The sequence below is a fragment of the Hypanus sabinus genome, unplaced genomic scaffold (assembly GCF_030144855.1).
Source record: "Hypanus sabinus isolate sHypSab1 unplaced genomic scaffold, sHypSab1.hap1 scaffold_370, whole genome shotgun sequence".
NCBI classification, from domain to species: Eukaryota; Metazoa; Chordata; class Chondrichthyes; order Myliobatiformes; family Dasyatidae; genus Hypanus; species Hypanus sabinus.
The window spans coordinates 181,285-187,741 of record NW_026781265.1 but is presented as its reverse complement, the minus strand read 5'-3'; the positions used below and the strand labels follow the sequence as shown (position 1 = coordinate 187,741).

The following is a 6,457-nucleotide window of genomic DNA, read 5'->3' as shown; positions in this document are numbered from 1 at the left end:
CCGTTGAAACCACAATGCATCCTCATGCGACAATACATGACAATAGGTTTGAAGGCTAATTCTCCTGTTACGCAGTGTACGTTATCCACGAACCTCCTTAGGTTTAAATCCGTTTATATTCGACTGGAAATTATATATAATTTCTACTAATTCTTCTTTCTTTAAGTTACCTTTGCCAGGTTTGAAATACAATGCGCTACTGCAAGAAAAGCGAATGTTCATTATATTTACACCTGGATGCCCATGATAGTAAACTTGAACACAAACTGAAAAGTTGTATCTCAAGTTCATTTGAAGCAATGAAACCCAAACAATGTTTCTGCCCAGGATTGAACTGGGGACCTTTCGCGTGTGAAGCGAATGTGATAACCACTACACCACAGAAACCGTGCAAAGCGCTCAGTGCTTTGCGCTCTTGAGCAATGACCCGAGGCACCCCTCCCCGCCCTGCTCTGAAGTACAGCAATAAGAACAAAACATTGCCCACTGTTACTTTCCGTTTTCAGTAACACGTATTAAATAGTTTAGGACTTTATTCCCTAGAATATGGGTATAGGTAGAGTGTTACAAAGACGAACCCAAGTGCTGAACACGGGCGTGGAATGGGTGACAAGGCAGTGTTTACCCGGGGTCTTGGTTTCAGTACAGAATTCAGAAACGATGCTCGACTTAGAACTAATCGTCCTAAGAACCATGGGGTGAGATTACTCAAACACGAGTCAACCATTGATCTGGCAGCTCCTTGTTGTGGTCACAGGATTTTTACACTGCATTAGCTGATGGAAAGCAGGTGTTCGTAGTTATTGGAAACTGGGAATGATTAGGAACTAAACGAGTGAGCCACAATTCCTGAGGAACATAGCCAGGTAGGCGATTGCCAGAAGAGATCTAGACAGAACCCCCCCACCCCCCGCCAACAGGAGCCTCCCGGCGATCCTCCAGGCCTGTCTGGATGGTTCCGATTACAGTCCTGGATGAGGGAAGTGTCTCGGGGAAAGGAGCGGGGGAACCAGGAGCTCTCTACAGGACCGTACCTTTCCAAGTCCACCAGGTATTGGAGACAACTGCCCCGACGGCGCACATCTGTAGTCGTTGTTCAGTGTATGCCGGATTGTTGTCGATGAGACGGGCAGGTGGGGGAGTCTCAGCCGGGGGACACATGTGGCTGACGGAGACTGGTTTTCACTGAGACACATGAAAAGTTGGGTGAATGCGCATGGACCTTGGCAATTTCAGGCGGACCGCTGTGGGATTGATAACCTTTTCAGCCTTGAATGGTCCCAGGAAGCGGGGGGCGAATTTCCTCTGTTCTCTTTTGAGCGGGATGCCCTTGCAGGAAAGCCACACCCTCTGCCCAGGTTGGTACTTCCGGTGCCGGAGTCCGGTGTCGGTTGGCTGTTTTCTTATGTTGATTTGTTGATCTGAGTAGGGCCGCGCGTGTTTTCTCCCTAATCTTACGGCACCGATCAATATGGTCCCGAATCGACGGTACCGCAATCTGTTCTTCTTGCGCGGAGAACAGCGGGTGTTGGTACCCAAAGGATCACTGGAACGGAAACCTCCCAATGGCAGAGCTCACCATAGAGTTGTGGGCTTACTCAACCCACGGGAGGTGATGGCTCCAGATCTTGGTTGATCCTTTCCGTCTGCGCGTTCGTCTGGGGGTGGAAGCCGGATGACAGGCTGGCCAAAGCACCTAAGGCCTGACAGAAGGCCTTCCATAGCTGCGAGATGAACTGGGGACCTCGATCGGAGACGATGTCCGCGGGGATTCGTGGAGGCGAAAGACTTGGCGGACGAGAAGATCTACGGTTTCTTAAGAGGAAGGGAGTTCAGGGAGGGCCACAAAGCGCACCGCCTTGGAGAATCGGTCTACCACAATGAAGACAGCTGTGTTTCCGTGGGAGGGGGGTCGACCGGTGAAGAGGTCTAGGGCGATGTGTGACCAGGGACGACCAGGAACAGGTAAAGGACGAAGAAGAAGAAGGTCGTCGATGAGAGTACTTTCCTCGGTCACAGACGGAACAAGCCGAGACATAGGAACGGGTGCCCACTCCGTGGACGGCCACCAAAAGTGCTTCCTCAGGAGATCCAGGGTCCGATCACTCCCGGGGTGGCAGGTGAACCGGGATGTGTGCCCCCAGTGGAGAACCTGAGACCTGATGGAGACCGGCAAGGACAGGAGATCGCCGGGTCCGTTACCAGGGTCCGATCACTCCCGGGGTGGCAGGTGAACCGGGATGTGTGACCCCATTGGAGAACCTGAGGCCTGACGGAGACCGGCAAGGACAGGCGATCGCCGGGTCCGTTACCAGGGTCCGATCACTCCCGGGGTGGCAGGTGAACCGGGATGTGTGCCCCCTTTGGAGAACCTGAGACCTGACGGAGACCGGCACGTACAGGCGATCGCCAGGTCCGTTACCAGGATCCGATCACTCCCGGGGTAACAGGCGAACCGGGATGTGTGACCCCATTAGGGAACCTGAGTCCCGATGGAGACCGGCAAGGACAGGCCATCGCCGGGTGCATTCCCATGGTCGGGGTCGTCCCGCTAGGCTTCGCCTCCCGTCTAGGGCTGGTCAAGTCGATTAGAAAGGGGAACGAGCAGGGCTAACGGCAGATCCAGCAGGGCTGGTGTTCTAGGGGCAATTGGAAATGCGCAGAATAGATGCATCACAAACAAGAATAATTATTCGATAGGGAGGATGAGGCAACATTGGCTATTACTGGAAAGTAATGACTGAATATGACAAAAATGTGGGTTTATAATATAGCAAGCATTAGTGGGAAGCCGGAGGTTTGGGATGCTTTCAAAATACAGAAGAACGCAAATAAAATTTGATGAGAGGAAAAACCTAAATGGCTAATAATAGGGAAAACACCATGAAGAATAAAAGGGATGCGAGAGTGGGTATCAGAAAGCTGGAAAATGACGCCGAAGAAGCAGTAATGGGGGAAAAAGTAAAGGGACAAACTGAATGAATATTTTGCGCCAGGCTGCTCTGTGGAAGACAGCAGCATAATGGCACCGAGAAACATGTGTCAGAGGGCATCAGTGAGTGTGGATGTTATCACCTGTAGAAGGTGCCTATGGAGCTGAAAGGACTGAAGTTAGATGTCATCGGGACCAGTTGGACTACACACAAGGGTTCTGGAAGTGGTAACTGACGAGATTCTGTAGGCCCTCCTTCTCGTATCATTATATATACACAACAGCTCCATAGCAAAGAAAGCCCAGCAGCGTCTCTACTTTCTGCGAAGGCTGAGGAAAGTCCATCTCCCACACCCGCATCTAATCGCATTCTACAGGGGTTGTATTGAGAGCATCCTGAGCAGCTGCATCACTGCCTGGTTCGGAACCTGCACCATTCATGATCGCAAGACCCTGCAGCGGATAGTGAGGTCAGCTGAGAAGATTATCGGGGTCTCTCTTCCCGCCATTACGGACATTTACACTACACGCTGCATCCACAAAGGAAACAGCATTATGAAGGACCACAAGCACCGCTCCTACAAACTTTTCTCCCTCCTGCCGTCTGGGAAAAAGATACCGGAGCATTCGGGCTCTCACGACCAGACGATGTAACAGTTTCTTCCCCCCAAGCTATCAGAGTCCCCAATACACAGAGCCTGGACTGACACCTTACTGCCTTGTTTATTATTTATTGTAATGCCTGTACTGTTTTGTGTACTTCATGCAGTCCTGGGTAGGTCTGTAGTCTCGTGTAGTTCTATTCTGTGTTGCCTTTTATGTCGTTCACTCTAGTTTTTTGTACTGTGCTATGTACCACCATGGTCCAGAAAAAGTTGTCTCATTTTTACTATGTACTGTACCAGCAGTTATGGTCGAAATGACAATAAAAGTGACGACTTGATATTCGAGAATAGATCCTGATGACTGGAAAATAATGACTGTCACTCCACTCTGAAAGAAGGAAGTTAGGAGAATAAAAGAAAGGCAGCCTGACTTCAATGTGTTAAATAACTCAAAAGATTCGAAGCACATTGAAGATCAAAGACAGTTGAGGAGAAAGGGCGGAGATTTGTCAAATAAATCATCGTGCGGTACGGTGATGCACCTTGGAAGAAAGGATAAAAAATTCTCTAAACGGGGAAGGTTTTCTGAAATCAGAGGTGCAGAGTGAACTTGTACAATATTCCCTGAATGTTTACTTCCAGGCTTAGTCAGAGGTAACGGAAGGCAAATGCAATTTTAACATTCGGTTCAGGAGGGGTAGAATATATAACAACAATGTAATGTTGACATATGTCCTTCGTTATAAACCTGATTCTGATCCTGACCTTTATCCCCAACAATGGAAATCTGCTTCATTTACGATGCTAACAGCAGTGTGATCCTTCCACACTCACGTTCTGACGTAACTGTGTTGAAACAAATTCCAAAGCTGTCGAATTATACTATTTGTATTAGAATGATGAATCACCTTTTCCGTTACCGGAAATAAATCAAGTACAACCATCACTTCAGTTGTAGTGCTACAGTGTTCATCAATGAACATTGATGGAGCTGCGATGGCCGAGTGGTTAAGGCGTTGGACTTGAAATCCAAAGGGGATTCGCCGCGCAGGTTCGAATCCTGTTTGCAGCGCTCAAACATCAGCGCAAGTGAATAAAAACCTCAATGCCAATAAAAGTTTAACACCCTGACTACGTACCAGCAGTCAGATTTATTGATTTTTACACTCATTGTGCAAATTTCATTTCTATTACGACTCTGACCATTCCCCTCTGGGCAGCATAAACGCTTTGTAGTTTGCAGCTTTACCGACTTGCAAAACTAAAAGAATCAAATGCAGAGAACGGATATTTCAGCGTCAGTGTAAAGAGGTGGACTTCATTCTTTCACTGAAGTGGTCAGCACGGTCTCTGAACGTGAAAAGCTTTCGCCGGTTTCATATCCCTCATTGTACAGAGTCCCCATTGCTCTTTTGTCCAGCGAGCGACCCCGCCTATTGCCATAGACAAATCGGTTCGCTGACCTTCCGTCAAAATCACCCTCGCCGATTGTCACTGAGCGGCGTAATTGTCCGATATCAACAAATCTCGTCAAATGACGTGCAACCTACCTAGCTCCCATTCGTGTATGCAGATGTCAATCCAACGTGTTATCCAGATGCGGAAATGGTTTCACCAAGAGTTGTTCCTCCCCACAGACTCTGACTGCTTCTGCCTCCACAAAATCCCGTCAATACCGAGCAAAGCTCAGTACAATGTCCCATTATATAACATTAATTTCAATAGGCTTCTGATCGAAGCTGGGGGCGCTGTCAGGGCGTCGAAATAAAGGCCGGCGACAGAAGTTTATCTCCTCTCACCTGGGGAGACTGTCGAAGATTTGGTGGAGGTGACCGGCCGACTTTTGACCGGCAACTGCTGTATGGGGGGAGGGAGGATTGAGGAAAAAGTCTGGGCCAGCCTGATCTTATTGAATGCCAAGGCTGGCTGAAAAGGACTAGACACTTCCCTTCATTCTGTTGTCTGTCTGTTTAAAGAAAAGGAATAAACAGCCTTTTTGGGGCCTGGATGCTCTCCCGTGGATATAATAGTTCGCAATCTATGACATCAGTTTGCCTGAGGAATCATTTCCAAGTCTGAAACTGGCACAAGATTGATATCCATCTTTTGTTCATGATGCAGAATTGTACAATATATGCGTTGCGTACTGTCTGTCTTTTCGAGCCTGCAATGATGCTGCAAGTGTTTCATTGTACCTGTTCCTCACCGTCCCTGTGCACACGGCAATAAACCCGACTGGACCTGACAATACTCACTGTGATTTGAGCAGTGATGACCCCGGGCAGATGAGTCAAGGTGATGTCGGCAAACTGAGTGAGTAGGACCAGAGTCCAATATGGGAAATGTATGGTCACCCGCTTCTACAGAGAGACAGCGTCTCTGAGTGGATTGAGTTGCAGTGAGGAGTGAAGAAGATCAAATCTACATTGTATCGATTGCAAGTTATTGTCTGTAAGACCTCGCACAGTTATTTCCAGCTTTATTGAGACTGCACCTGCGATATTTTTCTCAATGCCATGTTCTGCTCGTATATTTTGTGGTTTTATGGTGCTGAATCAGGCGGATGCAGGTAAGCATAGACAGGAATCGGGTTCTTGTGGAAGCAATGAATACACAAAATAATTTAAAATAAACAGGCAATACCTTAATTCCCTGACCGGGAATCGAACCCGGGCCGCGGCGGTGAGAGCGCCGAATCCTAACCACTAGACCACCAGGGAGGCTGGTAAAGTTCTGACTACAACAGTAGACTACTACAAAACCAGCAAAATATGAAACAAAACCTAAAGATGAATAATAATGAATAAATGTGATAAATATTGTCACGAATCTACTGCTCAGCACTTTGCAGACCGCGTGCTCACCCAATGCTTCAATTTAAGAAACACTCTGGACTCTGAATGAATCAGTGGGAAACACT

General features: G+C 48.0%; 3 non-coding genes across 3 annotated transcripts; 1 reads left to right on the top strand and 2 right to left on the bottom strand.

Annotated features, from left to right (window-relative positions):
- Nucleotides 1-314: 314 nt before the first annotated feature.
- On the bottom strand, nucleotides 315-387 carry trnav-cac (transfer RNA valine (anticodon CAC)). The gene has a single exon. It is a non-coding gene; the product is annotated as a tRNA-Val (tRNA).
- Nucleotides 388-4,527: 4,140 nt separating this feature from the next.
- On the top strand, nucleotides 4,528-4,609 carry trnas-uga (transfer RNA serine (anticodon UGA)). Its single transcript has one exon. It is a non-coding gene; the product is annotated as a tRNA-Ser (tRNA).
- Nucleotides 4,610-6,185: 1,576 nt separating this feature from the next.
- On the bottom strand, nucleotides 6,186-6,257 carry trnae-cuc (transfer RNA glutamic acid (anticodon CUC)). The gene has a single exon. It is a non-coding gene; the product is annotated as a tRNA-Glu (tRNA).
- Between the last annotated feature and the right edge of the window lie 200 nt (nucleotides 6,258-6,457).